Source organism: Orcinus orca, chromosome 5 (assembly GCF_937001465.1).
Source record: "Orcinus orca chromosome 5, mOrcOrc1.1, whole genome shotgun sequence".
NCBI lineage: Eukaryota > Metazoa > Chordata > Mammalia > Artiodactyla > Delphinidae > Orcinus > Orcinus orca.
The window spans coordinates 88,723,856-88,746,140 of record NC_064563.1 but is presented as its reverse complement, the minus strand read 5'-3'; the positions used below and the strand labels follow the sequence as shown (position 1 = coordinate 88,746,140).

General features: G+C 40.5%; 1 protein-coding gene across 14 annotated transcripts in view; it reads right to left on the bottom strand.

Annotated features, from left to right (window-relative positions):
* Window positions 1–22,285, bottom strand: part of ZBTB20 (zinc finger and BTB domain containing 20) — an 821,511-nt gene that overhangs the window by 72,159 nt on the left and 727,067 nt on the right. For all 14 annotated transcript variants that reach the window (XM_049709898.1, XM_049709909.1, XM_049709901.1 and 11 more), the window contains one exon: window positions 335–435. The gene's annotated coding sequence lies outside the window, so the exon portion shown is untranslated. The remainder of the gene's footprint in view (window positions 1–334; window positions 436–22,285) is intronic.

Sequence of the window (22,285 nt, the reverse complement as noted above, 5' to 3'; positions counted from 1 at the left end):
GTGATGAGAAGCAAACAGATAGGGCTGGAGCTGCCACCGCTTCAGGCAGAGGCGCAGATGACCAAGCAGAGCAGCACCGGTCCCCACAAGGTGCGCTCAGATGCAGCTCAGCACAGCCACCCCGCGAGGCAGGCGCGATGCTACCCAGGGTGCGCACTGCAGGCTGGAAGCGGAGAACCAATGCAGGCACTTCAGGACTGAGTCTGGTCACCTGGCTGCACCCAAGAGATGAAGCCATCTAAAATGTCATCTGCTCTTACAATTGTGTGAGTTTTTTAAAAAAATTAAACAAAGTGAACTAAGAAGCCTTTCATTGGAGGCATAATGTACTCACAGTAGTTTTCAAATAAATGGTGTCACTCTTCAGGTAAATCACTCCAAGGCTTGGGCCTAGTGCAGATGTTCATTGGGGCAGGGAGCAGAGAGCGGCTGCATCTGGATCAGACAAGGAACAAACAAAGATAAGGCTGTTAAATGAAGAGGTGATGCTGATCGCTCATGCTATAGAGCCAGAACCGTGGGACTTGGTTGAGAGTCGGGTCCTGCACTTTGCACCAGAGAACAGTGGGTCAGGGGAGGGAGAGGGAGAGGGCGTTGTCCAGGCCCCGTTTTCAGTGTTTCCACCTGACTGCCTGCCTGGTGTGAAGCTGTTAACAGCACCGGCCAGTGTGGAGCTGACATTGTGATCCTGAGTTGGAGTTGAGGTGGAGGGTGAGGGTAGGGGAAGCCTGGCCACAGCGGACTCTTCTTCCAGTGTTCATTCCACCGCAATCTCTCTCTCGTTGCTGCTCTGAGATTCTTGCCTATCTTAAAAACGCCCACTGACCCAGCCATGTTTCTGAGCTCTTGCCTTCTCTCCACCCTTCACTACAGCCTCTGTTTTCTGCCATATCCTCTAACCCCGAGGAGTTCAGCCTCAGGGGCTACAGAATGGACCCTTGTCTGTCTCAGAGCCTCAGGCCCAGAGGTCTTTTCCCAGGACTTTCCCCTTTGGCCACACGGCGCCCTGATTACCACTTTATTCTGGAAACTCTCCTCCCTTCTCATTGGGACGCTGCATCATCCTGACTTCCCGCTCTCAGTTCTCTTCTGCCTCTTCCACTGGCCTGCCTTCTCTCTCCTGTTTCCTAAATGCAGACAGGCCTCAAGATTCTCTCTCTCCTCAAGCTTTGCCTACACAGCCACCCTCCATGGCCTCAACAGTCACTTCTCCATAGAGAACACCCACATGGCTATCTTTAGTTCTCGCTTGTCTACAGAGCTCTAGACCTGCATTCTAAATAACTGCCGGTTGTCGGTTCATTGATTCATTTGCTTGTTTGTTCATTCATTCATTGTTTACATAGACTCTATTAGGCACCTAGAAAAGATGAATAAGATGGGGCCTCTAACTCTGAGAAGCTCACATCTCCATCATACACTGCACAGGCACTTCTAGTTCAGAAAGTTTCCAGCAGAATTCATTGCCCTTCCCTCAAAATATGTTGCTTCTCCAGCCTTCCCATTTCCTGCTACTGGTACCATCTTTGTCCAGTTACTTGTGACTACAATCGAGGAGTCTTCTTTAGTTCCTCCTTTTCTTTCATTTCCCATATCCAATCAGCTGCCACCTCCTGTGGTTTTTACTCAGGCTGTGAATCAATACTCACTTTTTATCCCAACACCTATTGATCCTTTTATCACCTGTTGCCTAGACTTCTGTGAGTGCCTCCTAACCGGCTTCCCTTCCCTCAGATCCTCTTTACCTCTAGTCCATCCTTCACAACAACACTACATTTACTGTTCTAAAGTACCATTCTAAACACATTACTCCTTTGCTCTTTGCTTACTGGATTAAATGCAAACTTCTCAGCTTGGCATTCTAGGCTCCTACAATATAGCCCCAATCTAATTTCTTACTCTTTTTTTCTACAGTGCATTCTACACTGCAGAAGTCCCACTTGTTCCCACCATGGTCATGGTCTTTCCTCCCCTTTCCCAATGTCTACATAGAGCTTCTTTAGGGGTCATCCAAACACCACCTCGCTTATGAGACATTTTCCAAAGGAAAGTGCCCTTCTCAAATCCTTAAGCACTTTTTGCACCACTCCCTTCCCACGTTCTATGGACTCTAATAATTATTTGTGTAATTTGTCTCCCCCTGCCAAGCTTCTTGAAGGCAGAGGCCATTTTTACTTTGTACCCATAGTGCGCAATGCCTTGAACACAGGTTAGTGCTTAGCTGATGTCTGCTGATTCAGACTCCAAATAGCCAAAGCAATTTTGAGAAAGAAAAATGGAGCTGGAGGAATCAGGCTCCCTGACTTCAGACTATACTACAAAGCTATAGTCATCAAAACAGTATGGTAATGGTATAAAAATAGAAATATAGGTCAATAGAACAGGACAGAAAGCCCAGAAATAAACCCACATGCCTATGGTCAATTAATCTATGATAAAGGAGGCAAGACTGTACAATAGGGGAAAGATAGTCTCTTCAATAAATGGTGCTGGGAAAACTGGACAGCTACATGTAAAAAAGTGAAATTAGAACATTCTTTAATAACATACACAAAAATAAGCTCAAAATGGATTAAAGACCTAAATGTGAGACCAGATACTATAAAACTCTTAGAGGAAAACATAGGCAGAACATTCTCTGACATAAATCACAGCAATAATTTTTTTTGATCCATCTCCCAGAGTAACGGAAATAAAAACAAAAATAAACAAATGGGACCTAATTAAACTCAAAAGCTTTTGCACAGCAAAGGAAATCCCCCTGTAAAATGAGGGGTTGGGGTGGATGAGCTTTAAGGTCTTTCCATAAACAAAATGAAAACACAACCCGCAGATTGGGAGAAAATATTTGCAAATGATGTGACTGACAAGGGATTAGTCCCCCAAATTTACAAACAGCTCATGAGGCTTAATATCATCAAAACAAACAACCCAATCAAAAAATGGGCAGAAGACCTAAACAGACATTTCTCCAAAGGAGACATACAGATAGACCAGAGGCACCTGAAAAGATGTTCAACATTACTAATTATTAGAGAAATGCAAATCAAAACTACAATGAGATATCACCTCGCACCAGTCAAAATGACTATCATCAAAAAATCCACAAACAATAAATTCTGGAGAGGGTGTGGAGCAAAGGGAACCCTCCTACACTGTTGGTGGGAATGTAAATTGGTACAGCCACTATAGAGAACAGTATGGAGGTTCCTTAAAAAACTAAAAATAGAGCTACCATATGATCTAGCAATCCCACTCCTGGGCATATATCCAGAGAAAAACATGGTCCAAAAGGATACAGTTCATTGCAGCACTGTTTACAATAGCCAAGACGTGGAAGCCACCTAAATATCCATCAACAGAGGAATGGATAAAGAAGATGTGGTACATATATACAATGGAATACTACTCAGCCATTAAAAGGAATGAAATAATGTCATTTGCAGCAACACGGATGGACCTAGAGATTGTCATACTGAGTGAAGTAAGTCAGACAGAGAAAGAGAAATGTATGATATTGCTTGTATGTGGAATCTAAAAAGAAATGATACAAATAAACTTATTTACAAAATAGACTTAGAGAACTAACTTATGGTTACCACGGGAGAAGGGTGGGGAGGGAGGGTTAGTTAGGGAGTTTGGGATTGACATGTACACACTGCTATATTTAAAACAGATAACCAACAAGGACCTGCTGTACAGCACAGGGAACTCTGCTCAACGTTATGTAACAACTTAAATGGGAAAAGAATTTGAAAAAGAATAGATACATGTATATGTATAACTGAATCACTTTCCTGTACACCCGAAACTTTCACAACATTGTTAATAAAGTATACTCCAATATAAAGTAAAAAGTTAAAAAGGTTCTAAAATAAAAAGTTTATTAAAGAAAATAAAAGCAATAAAGATGCTTGCTTAGAGTCATGGAAGCTGAGATTGAACTGGAAAGACCTTAAAGCTCATCTACTGCAACCCCTCTTTTTTCAGATGAGGACATCAAGGGAACTGACTTGCTCAAGGCCACATCCTTACTAGCAGCTGAGCAACGACAATTGATAGAAAAGGTCACTAATCTCTGAATATCTACCAGTGTTGCTTGGCACCAATAGACCCAGCAGACCATCAGCAGTGACCAGACCAAAGAGAGTGAGGGGTTGGGTGCATAGCCTGCAAGGATACACTGGCTTCCACAGAAAGAAAAACTTTGTTTCACTTATTCACTTCAATAAATCAAACTAATAAATGTCCTTTTATAGTTAACTGATGTTTAAAAAATGAGGGTGGGTTTAAAGAACAAGGAAGCAAACTTTTTAGCATTACCAGAAGAAACAATTGTGACAATACTGCAAATACCACTGGGGTGATTCAACTCAGGGTGAAAAAGCAGAATGAAGAAATTTCTCATGCTTTGGAAAAGCAGTGGGTTCAGCTGAAGTTCTTGGTGAGAACATGCTGTGGTAAGTCTATGGTTAAATTCATCTTATAGAAACATAGGCTATTGGCAATCTTGCTATTATGCCACACCAATAAATCTTTTTCCACCCCTCTTTGCCCAGTATTCATCCTATAGGCTTGTTTAAATTTTTACTTATTTTCCTTTCATTATATCACCAATCTACTCGTAGAAAAGGATAGATGACTGCTCCCAGGTCTGTTCTAATTTTCGTCCCTTGTTCTTCTCTTGTGGTAGATGAAATATTAATTGTTTAATCTCCTCTCTAGCCTCATTCTCAAACAGAATCATTTTATTTCTCCTGAAGATGTAAAGCCCAACAAAACACGTTGTGGGGATAACAGTGTTTACCTAGGTGAGGAAAACAGACTTTTCCAGGGGATCTCAGTAGATTTTACTTGTCCAGAAAAGCTCAGCTCTTAAATGCTAGCCCCTGGCCCTACAAGACTTCACCTGTCTCCCCCAGGTGAGCACCTTACTCACTGTTACTCACCAGAGGAGAAACGGGGTACTGGTCATTATATTCTTTGGCCAGTATGGTGGAGCCATGCTATGCATTGAGAGATCCATTAAATAGTAACACCCACGTAGACAGCAAATTGGGCTCAAGAGTTCCTCATAGTTCTTTTTTTTTATATAAGCAGATATTCATTTTTAATTTTTATTTATTTATTTATTTTTGGCTGTGTTGGGTCTTCGCTTCTGTGCGAGGGATTTCTCCAGTTACGGCAAGCGGGGGCCACTCTTCATCGCGGTGCACGGGCCTCTCACTGTTGTGGCCTCTCCCGTTGCGGAGCACAGGCTCCAGACGCGCAGGCTCAGTAGTTGTGGCTCACAGGCCTAGTTGCTCCACGGCATGTGGGATCTTCCCAGACCAGGGCTCGAACCCGTGTCCCCTGCATCGGCAGGAGGACTCTCAACCACTGCGCCACCAGGGAAGCCCAAGAGTTCCTCATAGTTCTTACTAAACCATCACATGGCTGGACAGTTATCAACCCTTCACCAGACAGAGCTTCCTTCTCTTTTCTTCCCTTGGCAACTACATTAAAACGATAAAGGAAATCACTGGTCGATATGTCTAGTACATTGCAGTGAAAAATCACCTGGAAGCATACACACCCATTGTGTAATTACATAAGTACATTTTAAGTAGGTCTAACATTCGATTTAAATTGTGCATTTTATAATTAAATAGAGACATAATCTTTCTGTCCTTTAATCACACTCCTCTTTCTCAGCTTCACATCCTCTTGCTATGATTTTCCTTTCACTTTTGGGCAAATTGTCACCTCTATCCTTCTTATTTCCCTCTTGCCTTAGCACACACCCGAGGGTTTTTAATTAGAACTATTGCATGGTGTGTCATATTTCATTACTTAAAGAGTAGTTATACTCTAAAAAAGACTCAGTGAAAATGACTTGAAGAGGTTTCATATTTATCCTTGTTCAATGGCGTCCATATCCAGCGTACTCAGTTTTTAAATCAAAAGGTAAAAGGCTGCTGGGGTCATACATTTTTCCCAGAATCTGGAAATCCAGCTATTCTCTCTGCCACTTACATCATCACTGTAATAAAGACTCTGCCCTGGGAGCCCAGCTGGCAAGGTTCTGAATGGTGCCAGAGGCAGAAGAGACAGTGGGTCATTTCCATTCCAGACTGCTGTATTGTTGACAGCTCTGCAGATCTGTCTCGGAAGCCCTTAGAGAGCAGAGCTGTTATGTAACACACTGCCACAGATTGCTGCGAGGAACTTTCTGTGGAGATCTCATTTCAGTATGGCCATTCCCCTTTGGAAATCACACCAAATCATTCTAAAATGACAGATGGGGCTTCTCTGACAAAGGCTTACAAAAAAGATAATAGTAACAATAATTTGTTAGATGTCTAAATGTTGTTAGGGACTGCATGAGGAATTTTTATGTGTAAGTTCATTCTTATTTAATCCTCACAGCAATGTTGTGCTGTAGGTGTTAGTATACCCATTTTACAGATGTGGAAAAGTGAGACTCAGAGTGCTTAATAAACCACTCCAAGATTAGAAAGCTGTGGGTAGTGAGGCCAGAATTCAAACCCAGATTTTTCTGACTCTAAATCTGTGCTTTTTTTTTACTACACAACAACTGCTCCAACACAGTATGGACACATTTCTAGTTCCCACTGTGAGTTCAGCACAAGAAACAGGTTTATGTTATTTCCATAATGGTTCAGAGTTACTGAAAGAACTGGGAGTACAGATCTCAGGTGAAGGAACTCTTTCAGAAACTATCAATAAGTATAACTCCTTCCTAGCTTCTTTCTATTTGAAGATGAGGATGCCTCGTACTTGTTTTCTCAAACTCTAATGAACAAATGAATCACCCAAGATTTCTGATTCAGCGTGCCTGGGGATGGAGTCTGTGAGTCTACAGTTCTAACAAGCTCCCAGGTGATGCTGATGACACTGATCTGGTACCACAAGTCCTATGTCTGACACTCGCCTTCCTACTGAGGGTTGTTTTCAAAGGAGCAGTTCAAGCTGAAAAACTTGGCTAACAGCTCACATGGCATGCCTGACTTCTGATTGGGCCAGTTTGTCAGGTCATCAGGCATTAGACATAATTCAAGGAGTTTCTGGCACAGAGCACATCGTGAAAAAAAATCATTTCTGGATCCCACAACTGGAAATTAAAATGGTAATGTCTCTAACATATGAAGTTCCTATTTTTTTGCATTATTGTTATTTTTAACAATAGTATCTGGTAATAATTCAAATAACACCTTTCCTCTGAGAAATTCAATGAGCTTTACTAACCTTAATTGTCTAACAGTGATTCCCAGGTGTAGAGAAAGCTGTCTCAAAGATCACAGTAAATTTAAAATTGTTCACTTCCCTCCTTTTTCACCCCAAATGTAGTGATGAATTAGTGGTGAGGGGTTACTAATTGGCAAAGACCCACTAGCTCATAATTTGAGGCACAGGAAATTTCATAAAGCAAGGATAAATGCAAGAACTAATCAACAGAGAGATGGTTGTGACTGCAGAGAATGTTGGTGAAAGAGAAAAGGAGAGCGTTAAAAAGAAGTAAGAGTAAGGAAAGAAAGAGCAAAATCATAGAACTAGCTGCATGACCTTGGATGAGTCATTTAACCACTAGGTGGCTCAGCTTTTTCATCTGTAAAAGGAGGTGAATTTTATGATTTTAAAAGTCCTTTAAAACTCTAATAGTCCCCTGAGAAGAAAGATGTGGGAATTAAGTAGCTCATCAACCTGTTAAACCACTAAACCTGTTAAAGAAATCTGTTTGACTTTTAACTTTTTAACTAATTACCTGAAACAAATTCCCAAGTCTATATTACCAAACCCACCTCCCTGGAAACTGATGAGAAAACCATTTAATGAATAAGGCGCCAATCATGGCCAGCAAAACTAATCAGGAACCCCATCTTCAGCTTTTTGATGCTACAAGAAATGTTTTACTTTAAAAAATTTTAGCTCCTTAATTAATCACTAGTTAATACCCATGTCCAGAAGAAGTACCTCTGGTGGCCTGAGGACCTCTGGGATAGCCCTGCCAATAGAAGGTCCCACTCACTGTTTGTCCCTTTAAATCTATGTTAATTTTCTCTACAGGGATCTTGATTCCTCTTTGACAATTAATAAACTCTGTTAATAAGAGTTGCACATCCCAGGAGCCTTAGTGTTGTCAGGTACAGTTGATTTTTGTTTTTAAAATAAAAGATCTTTGGGACCAGGTGAGAGATAGATATATAGATATAGATATATACATACACACATACATACGCATATATACACATATATAGGTGTTTATACATATGATGATACTTTTTCTGGTTTTAATGAATACCTGGTGATGGAAACCCCTTCTGTAAGTCATTTGATACTGGAATCTTCCGGTCCAAGAAGGCTGCCGCAGGACCTGGTCATAAGGTCACTTTAACCTCCGTAATGAGGATTCCAACATGAGAACAATTTAGGGTGCAGCATGTTATTTGGTGTTATATCAGAGTTATCTATACTTTGCCCCTCGCACTGAGTATGTTTTCTGGACTAATCATTACATTTGTGGCTAAATGGAGAAACATCAAAATGGCATTAGCCAGAAGAACACATTGTCACTGTCTCCAAAATGAAAGTCACTTCCCTCTTCCTGCTTTCATCACCTCCATAGTAATGTGGCTACCCCTATTAAATGCTTACTGTGCAGCAAGTCTTGTGCTTGGCACTTTTTGTACATTATTTAACTTTATCTCTTACACTCACTCTTCAGAGATGGGAATTATATTCTGATTTTATAGATGAGGAAGCTGACGTTTAGGAAAGGTGAAGGTTTTTTTTTGCCATAGATCACGAACCTAGAGGGTAACAAAGCAGGGCTCTAGGGCCAGGTTTTAACCACAATGCTTTGGGGCTTAACCTACACCAAGCTGTGATCACTAAACAACTGATCTCCTGCCTTCATTTCACTGCGGTTTATTTGAGGTCCTCCTCATAGGCTTATGGTATTAGATTCTCCATCATGGTCCACTAATGCCTTCTTCAATCTTTTTTTAAACTTTTCCAAAACCTTCTATGCTTGATTTAGGTTCTCCCTCCCTACTTTCATTAATATGTCAACCTAAAACCCATTACCTTTTCGACAGACCTTTATCATCATCTTTTTCAGCTATTTCTTAGCCCTCGTTCTCATTCCAAATTACTCTTCTGAGGCCTCACATTTGACCTCAAGTGTTCTAACCCCAGCTTGAGAATTCCCCTTCCTTAATGCCTAAGGAACCTACTCTTTTCACCTGGTCCATTAGTAGGCTCCTGCTGGCTTCACCGGCTGTTTGTCGAGTCTGACCTTACCCCGTGATCAACCATTTCAGCACTATTCTCAACAACTCGCCAGATTTCCTTGCTCCCCTGGCCTTCTATGTACAGGGCCTCTTCTTATGTTATTCAGTTATGAATCCATATCACCACTCACCATTCCCTCCCACTCTCAGTACGAAACCCTGCACACGCATGCCATCTGTATACCCGTACTCCTTGCTCAGTGTTGTTTCTGAGTACAAGCCTACAGTAGTTTTTCTTCATACGTTTTACTTTATCAAGTCTCATTCTTCATTCTCTTTTTCAGTTGATGACCTTGCCTCCTACATTAGTAAGAGGATCTAGAGCATCCAGTGAGGTAAGCTCACTGACTGGCTCTCATCTCCTTCTCCAATATCTCTGACGTTTTATCATTTTGTTTCCTCAAGATATATCTTTACCTTTTTCTACATTCTCCTCCTATCTTGGAGTTTATCCTCTCTATTTCTGGTCTCTATCCTTCCCTTTGGTTCCATCAGGGATATCTTTTTTTTTTTTTTTTTTCTGTACTTGAAGACAGAAAAAAATAGTAGTACTGTTAGTACTTCATAACAGCACTAAATTAATCATAACAGTATAGTGTTTTTCCCTGTCATCTACTCTTGCCCTTCAAAATCTTTACAGCTGGTATATCTCAAAGTGAGTTTTATAGAACACTAGAACCTCAAGATGAACCTCAAAAAAAGTTTGTCAAACAAATACAGGAAACACAGAATACTATACGTCTCTCTTACAAACTCATAATGCCCATAAGGATATTAAAGGTGTTGAAGACCCCAGCATTGTCCAAACTTACTGGATTACAGAACCATCCCCCACTCCCCCATCTTTCTACCGGCACATTTATTAACTTCAGAATATGCTTAGAGAAGATGCTTTAATGGATTTTCCCTGGCTCTAAACTCTTTAGCTTGGGTATGTTAGTCTACCACTGAATCTGTATCAAATAAGCCCTCTCAGATTTCCTTTCCGTCAATACTCCATTTGGTCTAAACTGGTTAACTTACAGAATGTCAGAAAGACTAAGCACGTTCGTATCTCTGAGACTCTGAACATACCATTTTGGCTGCTTGGAAGGCTTCTATGACCTTTTTGTTATCTAGGCCTTTCCTTTCTTTCAAGGCCTGTATCAATCATGTATCTGTTATGAAAACTGTCTCAGCCCATGCTGACCTCTGCTACTCATTTAACACTTAGATAAATGGTTGTAGTTTAACCCCTGTGTCCTCTATCACTGGTAAGAATGTAAATTCTCTAGGACATAGACCTTGGTTTACACATTATAAAAACTCCAGCACCTAGGGTGGCCCTTTGTGCAATACTAGGGGGTTATAATCATGTTATTAGAGGCCGTGAACAGAAATAGTTAACACTGGGGCATGTTAGGTCAAAACTTGATTTCTGTAGCTATGGGGTCAGTTTAATATGCTAAAGGCCCAGGTGAATGTACCACCGCCTTGTGGGGAAGAAACACCATCCATTATTACCATCATCACCTCCACAAATGGTAACATGTATGCTTTGGGGAGATGAAGGCTAGATCTAGAAGAGCAAAGGCAGCTCTGTTCTTAGGTGAAGATGAGACTTTGCATTAGTTGACTCCAAATGGAGAGAAGACTAAAAGAATCTAGGACCATCAGAGGACCCATGAAAGGAACCAGTGGAACAAATGCCTCTTTACCAGTGAGGAAATCATCATTCATGATCATTAAATCGTGTACCTGGATGATAAAGGAAAGCCTCTTTTCCTGCACAAGGAAGTCGGTCTTGTGCGAGGATCCACTGCTTATCACCACACCTGGGACACAGAATATGCCATTCTGCAGGGTAGCAACCACCTGCAGGACGTCAAAGGACTGAACGTGCTCCTGCCTTCCAGGCATCTTCCAGCCTCTATCTCTTTGGGTCAATCTGGAGACACGTTGCATTGACGAAGTTAAGACAGCTCAGCTGCCGCTAGCACAACATGTTACCCCCAAACAATGAATTCCATCATTCCTGTAAAGCTCTATTTCTGCCATACTACATAGACCACTGAGAAGATTTTAAGTCTTAGGCGAGTGTGCAATAACCAGATATTAAGGGACTTTGAGTTTTTCAGATAAAGTGTATTCTGAAGTTAGGACTTAATGGATTCTCTAACAGTGAGTTTGTAGTGAGGCTAGGACTAAACATTTGGTCTCTTGATGGCCAGTCAGGGAGTTTGATTATGAGAGAAACAGAGTACAGCTTTCTTTCTTAAAACTGCAGCAACATGTGATTTTCACATTTTGGTAGAGGAGAAAATGAATTTCATTAAAGTATAGCTTGTGAAGTATTTTGCTATCTTCCTGGATAAAAAGTGGTATACAAACCAAAGATTTAATTGAAAACTATAAGTTAAAATGTTTACTTAGGCTTACTTCAAAATAGGTATATATTGTATTATATAATGTATGAAAATAGTAGGATCGTGGTAAAAATGCTATAATAGAAAATTCTGTGTTGGTCCTTAGTTAAAATTCATAACAATGTATTATTTATTATTATTAGTAATCAATAATACGCATTTTTAAAACTGGAATTTTTATTGTGGGAGATTATTGGGTGGGTGAAGCTAAATGGTTTAGCTAATTTTCTGTCATGTCCCTGTTTAGAGTTGCTTTCTGAACAATTTACACACTTGAGAGTAAAAATGAAGGGTAGCCTGACTTTTGAATGTGTCACAGGCCACTGGGTCAAGGCTGTCGCTTTCTGAGAGCCATGGGCAGTTTCTGCAGTAAAGTATCTTAATTTCTTCTTTTTGTTGTAAAAATAGTTTACTTTTATGTTCTTGGTGAAATTTGAGATCTCTGCATCTCTCTTCTGATGTCACACGTGGTGGAGATGGGGGGATACTACCGGCAATCTTTGCACTGATTTAGACCCATCAGAGCTTACGTGGTACTTTCATGGCCACTCTTTAAAAGTGAGTTCTCCCCACCACGAGTTGCACAGATGAGAAGTCTGGGGTGGGGGAGGGAGGTTTAAGTTGCCCAGCTAATGAGCAGAAGAGCTTAAATCTAAAAACCATGGTTTTCAGCAGAAAATCCTTTTTTATCCCCCAAAATGCCATGGCTGCCAACAAGCTTTGTAGCAAATCCGAGAAGCAGAGTACTAGATGGAGAATCAGAAGAACTACCTACCTTGTCTTCTTGGATCTGATAAGTACTAGTTGTGTGATCATGGTCAAGTCACTAACTTTTCTGAGTCTTATAAAATCATAAGCAAGGAAACAATGAATGACATAATTACCTTCCAGCCATAAAACCTCTCACCTGTAAAATGGTATTGATTAATAATGTACTTGGCCTATCTCCCAAAGTTGTGAGGCTAAAATAAGCTGATGTATGTGGAAATGCTTTGCATTCTGTGAAGTATTGAATCAGTGTAGTCTCAAAGAACAGCTACCGGAGGAATTAGGAAAGGGCCCCATGTGTGTCTACAAACACAGCCAGTCCACTTCCATTCAGGTTTGAGGAGAAGCTGTACTAAAGCACTGGCAGCAGCTCAAATCTCACTCCATCCTCTCCCCTTCCAGCGTGCTGCAGTGTCACTGGAGCAAAGTTACTTGAATGGGCGAGCCAAACACTCGAGTTCCAACTTTGCTGAGTAGAAGCCACAGAGAATTCTGAGCCACAGTGCAGGTAACAAGCACTGTTCCTCCAGGTGTGTCTGAGACACGGGGGAGACCCTGGGGAGTGATGTACAGGAAGCTGGGGAGGGAGGTCAGACATCCCTGCTCCCGAGGCCCAGTTTTCTCTTGTACACAGCTCCAGCCCACATGATTTCGCCTGGTAGTCCCAGGAGATAGAACAGACCCAGAAAGAGCGGGAGCCTCCTCTCCTGATAACCTAAGTGCTCTGATTGAAAGGCAGAGGGTATCAGCAGAGTGGCTGTACTGAGTCGGCATTGATTTCTCCAGCCTTTGTCTGCGTCTGGTTTCTGTCTCGTTTGGAGGTGGTTACTGTTACTACAAGCAGCATGAATCATGTCTCTGTTAAAAAACAGAGCTTCAATTGTCTTATATAACCCCTGGTAACTGCAAGTCTAATAATAGCAAGCCATTTACAGGTAGGGAGTCTGTCTTCTCCCAGACATACACGCACACACTACTTCCAGTGCCTCACAGTAAAGTGAGACAGGCAGCAGAGGGAGAAAGGGGACAGCACGATTGACTTTTGGGGCAATTTTAAAACATATTGAATAATCATGCATCACAGGGCCTGATGACCAACATGTTTAACTAAACTAGTTTTATAAACTGCAGGAATCAAGCATTCTTCTTCAAAGTATTCGAAACAGCAAGGAATCCAAACACGCCAGATAGACACCTTCTCTAGCATCCTATTACTGTATAAAACCCCCAATCTCCAGCGATGGGAGGGTGTGCAGGGGAGAGGAAGAAGGTAGAAGTTTCACCAGATCTGCAACTAGCTTGCACCAGATAGGTTTAATTTTCCAAGGACTTTTTCTTCTCTCATTTTTGTGTGACCAGATAGAGATATTTCAAAGGTTCTTGGCTACAGTCATTGCATAATATTCCAGAGAGTGAAAACACTGAAAACATGGCTGCAATGTCCCACTTGTCAGGCTATACCTTGTTGGGTACTGTTATCTGAGCCACTTTCTTTGGGAGGGAGAACCTTGTATCTGAAGACCTGTATTTCCCCCATGAGCATAATCTCTGCCTTGTAAGACAAGATGAGGTCTTTTGTACATGATCCCCACTCCACCACCCGTTAAAGTGATGACCAAGAAGCAAAATAAAAGGACAGGCTGGAAAAAAATGATTCAAAAATTATGAATGTAAGTTTTTCTTTAAACCACCCATTTGACTGAGAAAAAAATGGCTCTAGATAGCAAGTTAAAAAGTGTATGAGGAAAAAATAATCTAAATTTGTAACATGCATGTCTCCATTTCCTCACTGCCTCATCATGGCCATCCTAAGAAAAATCACTGCAGGCTATGTTTTTGGAGTGTGCATTCCCAGGAGCCCAGTAGCTCTAGATATCATAGAAGTTGGACCAGGGGAGGACTTCATGGAAAATTACAGAGAGAGGCTACATCCTGTCACTCATTTGGGCTAGGACCACAGATGGAAAACTTCCTTCTCTGTTTTGACTGTTCAATAACATGAAACAGTGGACTCGGCTAGTTCAAATCAAAGAATGCCCTAGGACACACCTACTTTAAGGACCGGCACCTGGGCTATGCTCTTCAGCTGTTTAGGAATGCAGAAAGGCATATGGATATAGTTATAAGTCAAAATGGTTATGTTGCCCTCAAAATAGTATTTATTCTGCCTATTGCCTTTTGGAATACTCCCTACATCCATAAGCAAAAGAGTTTTGAATAAAAGGAAGAAAGAAGAGAAAGAAAAAGAAAAGAAAAAGAAGAGAGGAGAGAGGAAGAGGAAGGAAAATGACTAATGTCCTGTTATCCCAGCCTGCAAACCTGGCAGAAGTCGATAACAAAGCCTCTACTACTGCTGTCTAGTAGTACTTGCTACGTGCCATGTGGATACGGTTTCTGAAGGAAATGAGTTCTAGATTTTCCTCACAAGTATCCAAAAGCAGAATAGTAGGGATCTTGACCACTAAATCACCCCACATAACAGCAGTGGAATGTAGCTGATGGGGCGAGACTCTTATTTCATTCACTTTGTGAATTAAATTGCTCTTTGAGTTGGTATGCTGGTGAACTAAATGTTTTAATAAAAACAGCCACGAGACACCACAGTTTCTTTCACAAAAGACTTTTCCCTCTGACTACTATTGTTGAATGATTCCTGCTGCTGGAAGAGCAGATAATTTGCCTCTTCTTTTCGTGGTCTCAAAAGCCAGGCTCTTCCATGCATGTGTGAAGAGATTACACTCACCTGGTATTTCAGGGCACTATGTCAGCCAGTTCCTTCCCAACGGTGTGTTTGGCACTCGAGCTAGGACTTGGTGGGCCAGACACATTTAAAATGTAAGAGTGGATTATTATATTGTTTTGTGCTGCAACAGTAAGAGTATTTCTGGATTGTGGCTGACAAGTAGATCATAATAACCATATGTGGTGCAACAAACCACAAGACATTGTATCAGAAGCTCAGAGGTAATATTTTCAAATGACCCAGAGATTTTTTTGAAAAAGAAACATGATGGCTGCTTTTTCCCCCTTTCAATAAGCATTTATTGAATGCCTAATGTCAGTGACGGACTCTCTATTCACAGAAGGGAGCTGGGCTATGCCAGACTCGCACCATGTTCTTTCTCTTCTAACACTGAATGAAATATCAGTAAAACATGAAGTACAGCCTTTTTTCAACCTGATAGGCAATCAGTATGTAGTAACTGGCCATGCTGATGAGAGCAGGAGCTGGTGATACTAATGGCAGTGGGAAGGACTTCCTTACAAAGGGACCTCAGTTTAGGAACATCCAGGGACAATTCAGAGGGGATACCTAAGCAGATCTGGTCTGACCTATTTATGCTTTCCAACAAAGGTCTAGAACTCTAGAAACCTTGAAAGATCTAATAATACGATCATGCCATTTTTATAGGAATGATAGGATTTTGATGAAGAGGCATCTATATTTATCTAGTGAGCTTCTCTGTATTTGTAGAATACTCAGAATACTTCTGAGAACCCATCTTAATTTTTAGAACCGTTTCTAAGAATCCAGCAATTTATTATTTTAAAATAAACTTCAAAGCAATTAATTAAGAAGCTTGTTGATAATCAAGAGACACAAAGCAAGGCTGGTAGGATAAGACAAAGTTAGAGTTCTCCAAAACGACTGCAGAGAAACTGAAGAAATGACAGTGTTGGGCTGGAAGGCATCTGCCTGTAGATCAGACGATGTGGGTCCCCAGCCATGTTTGTCAACTGCTGTAGATATTTATTACAAATCATCAAACTTCTCCTGAGTCTCACTTTTCACCTATTTAAAATGGGAGTGTTGGATGTGATGGTCTTTAAGATTCTTTGCAGTTGTAGCATTTGATGAGTTTAAAGTAGAAAAAGTAATTCCCCTTTCCTCCTGTTTTGGTAAACAGGTGGCTTTCCCTTCATCTGTGTCTATGTGGTTTGCATTGGGTTTTAGGTTTCTAGGTTCTAGAAGTCACATAGTAAACTTTCAAGTCATTTTTCCTTGTGTACACGATAAAATGATAGTGGAATAACTCTCTTTCTTTCCATATCCGTGTCTCTTCTCAAATCAGACTTACATGCCTAACATTAAAAACACAATCATTCCGTCACTGACAAAGATTCTTCTCATCCTCATCACAGACCCTCACTCATGCTCATGCAAGCTTATCAGATTGGGTTATTTCTATATTTATGTCCCGGCTATTTTTTCTCTTCCAACTTGTTTATGAAATCCCTGGTAAGCATAAAGCTGCAAAAACAAAAACAAACAAATAAAACAAAACAGCTCTGTTTGAATAATTTACTTCAGTTAAGGGAGTATAAGAAAACATTCTAACACTCAGGGGAAAAAAAGCTTTAAAAAATACTCCTGCCATAAAAAGAAACGAAATTGAGTTATTTGTAGCGAGGTGGATGGACCTAGAGTCTGTTATACAGAGTGAAGTAAGTCAGAAAGAGAAAAACAAATACGGTATGCTAACACATATATATGGAATCTAAAAAAAAAAAGGTTCTGAAGAATCTAAGGGCAGGACAGGAATAAAGAAGCAGACATAGAGAATGGACTTGAGGACACGGGGAGGGGGAAGGGTAAGTTGGGATGAAGTGAGAGAGTGGCATGGACATATATACACTACCAAATGTAAAATAGATAGCTAGTGGGAAGCAGCCGCATAGCACAGGGAGATCAGCTCAGTGCTTTGTGAACACCTAGAGGGGTGGGATAGGGAGGGTAGGAGGGAGACGCAAGAGGGAGGGGATATGGGGACATATGTATGCATATAGATGATTCAGTTTGTTATACAGCAGAAATTAACACAACATTGTAAAGCAATTATACTCCAATAAAGATGTTAAAAAAAAAGTACTAGAAAGACTAGTATAGTGGCCACTCATATACCCAACGCATAGATGAAAAACTTATTGTTTTGTCACAAAAATAACACCTCCGTATCTTAGAAAAGACTAAATAAAATGTTATATCAATGATAGCTTCATATGTTGTTATTCTTTTTCATTATATAGAATGCTACATATGGGGTTTATAGTCTGTTGTGCAGATGTGGGTATTTTTCCCAATCTTTCTCAGGCCACTCTGCATCCTCGAAGCCAAGAAGGTTCAGGGCTTGCCGAGCTAGCTTTATATAGACAAAGGAGCCACAAAGAAAATCCAGTACCTGGAGCTTATATCATATCCTGCCTAGGCACTCCATTTACTCATGACTCGCTCTTTCCCATCTGTGTCCTGTTCCTTTGCTGGTTTGACTCCCTTCACCTAGGATGCCCTCTGTTTGCCTCCCTTTACTGCTCAAAATTCCCCCTATATTTCAAGACCCACCTAGCTCAAGCCCCATTTCCAAGAAGCAACTTAGGTTGACCCAACTTGGGACCCAGTGATAATTTTAATGCCTAGCAATCGATAATTATCCCTTGTAATAACTGGAGTCACTGAGAACACGTATCTAAGAAGTTCTCAGAGAACACCAGAGAAAAAGGTTGTAAAGAGTTGCAGGGTCCTCATAAAAGGGGAAAAAAATGCTAGCTTTAAGAACAGGACCAATATAGAAGCTGTGGTACAAAAATTAAAAGTGGTAGCCTTGTAAAGAAAAGTTGTAATTTGTACAGAAAGGACTTTTTTAGAGTTGACTTTTTTTTTTTTTAATAAAGCAAAGGATATTCTTTCTTAAAAGTAAGAGTTAAGACACTGGATATCGCAATATACAGTATCACGAAGTTTGATTGCACTAATTATGAAGCTAATATATCAAGATTTTAATAGAAGGAAAATGGGGCACAGATTAATAAGGCAAAGACAGAGGTGTGTGTATAAAATCTGAATTTCATCTCCCCCCAGTCTCCCTCAGTCTGACGGCCACACCATGCATTACGATGAACTCTCCCAGCACCTAGCTGGGCTTAAGTGATGGGCCATGATACATTCTGATAGTAAAAGATAGAATGAAGCTAAGGAATGCTGGATGCTGTTATACATGTATATGATTTTATTTATGTGTATATTTTTATATCTATATATACAAACATATATATTTGTATGATGTTTGGCAACCTCACCCATGGTATTCCTGTGAAGTAGGCATGTGGTAAACATAATTAGCCCATTAAACAGATGGTAGGGCTCTGGCATATCTCACCACATTCTAAAATGGTGGAGCTGTGAGCAGGGACTGGAGAGAGAGTGCAGTTTGATATATGGGTAACTGCAAAGCTCTGTGAATTGCTACTTTCCTGAAGACAATCTGGGTAGGTTGCATTTGGCTGAGAACTGGGGATGGTTTGGGAAGATTTAAAAATATACAAGGGGACAACTTTTCACATTCATTCAGATATAGTATCTTCATTTTCACTTACTAGGGACTTTTTTTTTTAAACAGCTTTTTCTCTTAACTCATCTGTGTTCCAAGCAAACTCAAATTGCCGAGTAGATTAAAAAAAAAAAAAAAAAAAACAAGGAAAACCAAACCCTACACGTCAAGTAGAAACACCAGGCAAATTTTTTTTTTAACTGTCTTTACAAAATGCACTCTTGGAAAGGATCAAGTTGAACAGAGGTTTGGTACCATAAATATAAACACACAGCTCTCATTGTCACTCAGTGACCAGATATGCACAAAAGCACATGTGATGAACTTCTACCTGGCTGAATTATGTGGCCATGGCATTGCCACTCCATGGTACAGCTGGCTGCAGAGAGCCTGTAATCAAATATTCTAGCCCAATTCTTGGTCAGTTGAAATAGGGGCTAGCAGAAGAGAAAGGGTTACTAGAAGTTAAGAGTGGAATTTACAAATGTATTTGAACTGGCTTCAAGAAGACATGAAACATCAATACATCTGGAGAATAGAACTTGCAATTGACTGTTCTTTACCATCTGGTCTCAAGAACATTTTCTGCTTGGAAGTTGCATAAGCAATGAAAAAACACACAAACAACTTCCTGTACCATGCTTTTGGTCACTTATAATGATGCATTACAAAGTAAGCCAGCTAAATATGAGCGACTCTGCCTTACTCCAGATGACAAACACAGTATACAACTAAGACCAGCGACAGAGAACATCTTTATTTTAAGAGATCTAGACTAGAAAAATATTCAAGAACAAATATCCTTCCTTCTAAGGTATTTGTCTTGAGTAGTTTTGGCTAGATTGATTTTTTTTTTTTCTTTTTTTGCGGTACGCGGGCCTCTCTCACTGTTGTGGCCTCTCCCGTTGCGGAGCACAGGCTCCGGACGTGCAGGCTCCGCGGCATGTGGGATCCTCCCGGACCGGGGCACGAACCCGCGTCCCCTGAATTGGCAGGCGGACTCTCAACCACTGCGCCACCGGGGAAGCCCTAGATTGATTTTTAATGTCACTACAAAACTATGTCTAATTTTTTCCAAATTAAAAAAAGAACAACAAAAAGAGCTATACTGGGGAATGAAATGTTCCATATATATTTCTTTAATGACATAAACTTGCCTCTTTAAGCAATAAAATATATCTTACACTTTTTTTAAATAGAGAAATTTTACATATCTCTGTTTTCTTAAACAGAGTAGGCTGCTATCATTTACATTTTTTCTTATAATACAGGGTTATCCTTGTGAATACCCATTGCTCCTATTTTTCAGAAATACACTTTTTTTTTTCTCTTGAGAATCAGCCTCATCTCTCTCTGCTCAGTCTAATGGCCTCAGTCTAATGATCCACTGCCATAGCTGGTTGGTGTCACTGTCCCAGTTTTTAAGACCCATCCCCTTCCAACCTGTTATGCTATGTATATTTTCTACTCTGCTTAGGATTGGAAAATTAGATAAGTGAGTGCTATGGAGACGGTATTGCCTGGAAGGGTTCGGTTGGAAACTTTGGGACGCTCATTTTGATGTTTGAAGGTCTTCATTTATGTATTTGTTCAGGGTTGTAATTCAGAAGTCTTAACTGCAAGAAATCAGACTTCGAGTTGTACAACACCGAGTGTGACATTTATGCTCTTTTATTGCAAGGGTTTTCATTTTCAAAGAGTTGCCCAGAAATCCATTCTTGATCACTTTACTTATAGGTCTCTGATCCATTCCATTTCACTCCCTTGATTTCTGCAGGCAATGGAACTAACGTGATAACACTGAGAAGTAAAGAAATAGCACATTTTTTTAGGATAAGGTGGGATAGTCTTGGTAATTGACTTCATAAGGATAGAAGCAAAAGTATATAGCCAAGTTAGAAAATCTCTCTGGACTTCCCATTTTTTCCTAGATTTTGAATGGGACTCTGGCCTTACTGGATATTAGAAAAACACTAAAAAATTGTAAAGTTATTTATGTTAACTTAAGCATTCAGAAAAGTAACATCTGATCATCTTTCTCCCCTTTCCCCTAAAGGAGAAATCACTGTAATTCAAAATCTGTGATATTTGACACGGGGATTTTGTTGAAATTTACCTTTTTTCTAATCTCTGAAAATGGGACTTCTAAGTAAACTAATAGTGTTAAGATTGTTGGGAGGGAGGGAGAAAGGAGAACCATGTTTACATATAGGAGGGGAAAACAAAAACTTAAAATATTTAAAAATACACATACCTGATAACGCTACTGACAATTCTTATTTATTGAAATCAGTGCTTAAGAAACTCTACCTGTGAGGCTCCCCTGGTGGCGCAGTGGTTGAGAGTCCGCCTGCCGATGCAGGGGACACGGGTTTGTGCCCCGGTCCGGGAAGATCCCACATGCCGCGGAGCGGCCTGCGCGTCCGGAGCCTGTGCTCCACAACGGGAGAGGCCACAACAGTGAGAGGCCCGCGTACCGCAAAAGAAAAAAAAAAAAAAAAAAGAAACTCCACCTGTGAACATTTTGAAATTCCAGTTCAAACCACATTAAAATATTCCATGATTCATACATTCAGCCAATTCAGATTGGTCTCTTTTTCCCAGTTTATCCCAACTGGTGAAGTTTTACAAAATAAACATCTTGAGCTTCCTAGAGTTACATTTTTACTTGTTTGACTTATTTGCTGATTTTTGTAATGTGCTTATATGATAAAAATTCTATGTAAGTGCTAGGACTATTGGTTAGAGATTATTTTTGGATCAAGAGAGTTTGCAAGAAACTGTCAATTTTGTAGCAGCCAAGGTTATGCAGACTAAAGCAGAAGTTCGGGCATAAACTGTCTTCCACCCGTTCTCCACAACAGCAGCTGAGGACATGGTTGACGAGTTCTGAAATTCATTTACAACATTGCTAATCTTTTAGGAATCTTATAACCTTGCCTGAGCTTTCCATCATCACTGGAGAAAGACCTTGACAGAATTAGAACTGGTCGTCATGGTCTCCCTTCCTTCTAGTGATCCACTTTTTCTTTGGTATTGGAACAGTCAAAAGACTCCATGTTTTGAAATTCCGTAGAAGACTTACGATTGAATAATTTTCTCACATCTCTGTTTGCACTTTCGCAGTCTGGTTGTGTTGATTTGTGTCTCATAAGTAGACATTTCCTTTGTTGGTTACAAATCAATGCTACAGAACAAACCTGCCAGCCCATTCCCACCTCCCCATCCCCCCTTGCAGTTTGAAAATCAAAGCACAGTTTTCTTTTAAAAAATTAATTTAATTGGTTGGTAATATATTAAAAAAAGAGGACGCCCCAGAGTTTAAAAAAAAAAAAATCCATGGGAAATAGAGCTCCTCCCAAGTGGGTGGCTGTGTCTTCTACCACCTAAAGCAGAGACTGCCTAGTGGCAGGGAGGGCAGCACCCAGCCCCATCCTCCTGGTTTGCTCCCTTAACCCAATCACTGTCCTCACCTTCACACCCCACAAGGCTG